This window comes from Frankliniella occidentalis, unplaced genomic scaffold (assembly GCF_000697945.3).
Source record: "Frankliniella occidentalis isolate FOCC.00 unplaced genomic scaffold, Focc_3.1 Scaffold148, whole genome shotgun sequence".
Taxonomy (NCBI): domain Eukaryota; kingdom Metazoa; phylum Arthropoda; class Insecta; order Thysanoptera; family Thripidae; genus Frankliniella; species Frankliniella occidentalis.
The window spans coordinates 355,164-357,542 of NW_026267275.1; the positions used below are offsets into that span (position 1 = coordinate 355,164).

General features: G+C 61.5%; 1 protein-coding gene across 1 annotated transcript in view; it reads left to right on the top strand.

Moving 5' to 3' along the window:
* Positions 1-84: 84 nt before the first annotated feature.
* LOC113205239 (phospholipase B1, membrane-associated-like) overlaps positions 85-2,379 on the top strand; it is a 12,527-nt gene continuing 10,232 nt past the window's right edge. The window contains exon 1 of the mRNA XM_026420776.2: positions 85-364. The gene's annotated coding sequence lies outside the window, so the exon portion shown is untranslated. The remainder of the gene's footprint in view (positions 365-2,379) is intronic.

The following is a 2,379-nucleotide window of genomic DNA, read 5'->3' on the forward strand; positions in this document are numbered from 1 at the left end:
GGTCGGCGGGGCGGAGCCGGGGGAGCCCCCTGCCCATGGCTGCAGCCCCGGCCGAGGCCCGTGGCCCGCGCGGCGGCCAGAGCCGGCCCGGCAGAGGCGAGCGACACGCCGCCACTCCGCCGCGGCGCACACCAGCGCGCTCCCAGGGCGCTCCCAGTGCACGCCCCCCTGCGCAGGCCGTGCAGGCAGGACCTCGCCGAGTCCAACCCCCGCCGCGTGTGAGTTCGTGTGCGTGTGTGTGTGTGTGTGTGAGCGCGTGCGCGCGTGACAGTGAGTGCAGTGTCAGTGCCAGTGCGCCTCAGCTCCCCGCCGGGCTTGGCTACGCTCCGACTTTCGGACTACCGCAGCCTGCGGCGCGCGCCCGGTAAGTCTGTTGAGCATTGCTATTTAACACTTACACGGTACTTGGAAAGTGCCACTTCTCCTCCAAAACCAATCACTTTTTGCTTCGAGCAGTCACTTTTGAAGAGTAACCGACGTTTATCATCAGCAAAAGCATTAATAATAGAAGTGTATTTTGTTTTCCAACCAAAGCCTTTTGTGGTGCTTTTCGTTACTTTTTTCTGGTCGGCTACACTAATTAATTTTATAGTGACAGGTAGACGCTCGCTAGTACGGTTCATGAAGCCTATAATTGGACAGCAACGTCAGTTGAACCTGTTTGGTCCGTTACTTGCGTTTGATGGAGTAGATTTTGGTTGGACCCCCCGCCGCTGCGGCGCGATGCCTATGGCCGCCGCTCCCGCATTCAAGTCTCCGCGGCCCTTCGCTCCCTACCTGTCCGGTGAGCGTGTTGTGTGTCCTGTCGCGTTGGGCACACGTGTGCGACGCGTTGTTGTCTGTTTGTGTTGCGTTGTTCTTGTACCGTGTGCGTGCGGTGCGTATGTGTGTGTGTTGGTGTGCAGGCAGTGCACCACCGGTGCAAAGGGCCGGGCTGACCAACAGAGTGCGATGCTGCTGCGCACTGCCGCCGCGCCGCTTCCGGGACTCCGGGAGTAAACGTGACCGCACAAAACACACTCACTCTCACTCTCAAGAAGAAGAAAAAAGAGTGTGTCGTGTGTGACATTCTGTCGTTTAAAAGTGCTTGACAAAGACACACACAGTTCGTGTGTGCTAGACAGAAAAGCGTGTAGCGAAGGTGGAAACGTGACACACTCCTCTGGGCCTGTGTGCAGTTTGTTGCACACTTTTGCTTGCACATAGTTCAGTTCATATTTCGAAGCATTGGCGGTACGGACTTTTCAGAAAAGGGGTAATAAGATTTGAAATGTTTTAAAACAAATAGATACTTTTTGTGTGTGTGGAATACAGTTCAAGAACACACAGGACACGCATGCGTACGTCTTGAATGACATCAGGTCCGGAAAGCTAATGGGGCGAATAGAATCTGGGTCAAAAGGAGAGGAATTCCGCGTCTTAGTAGTGCTTGAACTCACGCAGAGGAGAAGCTTGCCAAACTCCGGTCGGACCCCTTTCAATGCACGGGTAGGCCGGCCCGCACGACACGCGTGCACGTCCGTTGCCTACCCAGCAGGCTGACCCGGCCGGACCCCTTTCGATGCACGGGTAGGCCGCCCCGCACGACACAGGTGCACGTCCGTTCGTTGCCTACCTGGCAGGCTGACCCGGCCGGACCCCTTTCAATGCAGGGGTAGGCAGCCCCGCACGACACGGGTGCACATCCGTTGCCTACCCAGCAGGCTGACCCAGCCGGCCGAGCCCCACCAGCAGCAACAAGCTCCATTGCACTGCACCCTCGCACCCTGTGGGGAAACAGTACACCAGGGAAGCTGCCGGCTTTAGCAGCTGCAGCCGCTTGCCGTTGCTGCCGCAGCTGCCGGCCGAGCTTCTGGCTGAGCCCTCCGGAATCCACGCGCGCGGTGTGGGGAAATGCCTGGGCAGGCCCGCGAGACTGACGCCGCCGGGCCCCGCGGAGCCCCCGCGGCCGGAGCCCGCCCTGTTGTTGCCGGGGCCGGCCTAGCCTCGTTATTTGGTTTCGTTTCCCAGTAATTGGCGTCGGAGGGCCGGAGCCAGGGAGTATACGTAGCAACGGCCGGGCTGAGCGGCAAAGACTCGCTGCAAATAAGGGACCGGCCCGACCCCTCCACCCGCCTCCCCACCACCCTCCGCCGCAGCGGCCCCGTAGCTGGACCGGCACTTGCTGTGGGGCGCGCGGGCCGCCTGGGCTCGGAAGCGCCCTCGCGCACTGCGTGGCGTGGCATGGCGCGGCGTGGCGTGGCGTGGCGCGGCGGGTCACCGGCGTGCAATCCTCGCGACCCCTCCAACGACTCACGCCCGGCCCGGCCGCCGTGCAGGTGCGGAGGAGGGGAGGGGGGAGGGGGGGGGTCTTCCCAGACGCCCCTCGTCCTGCTGCAC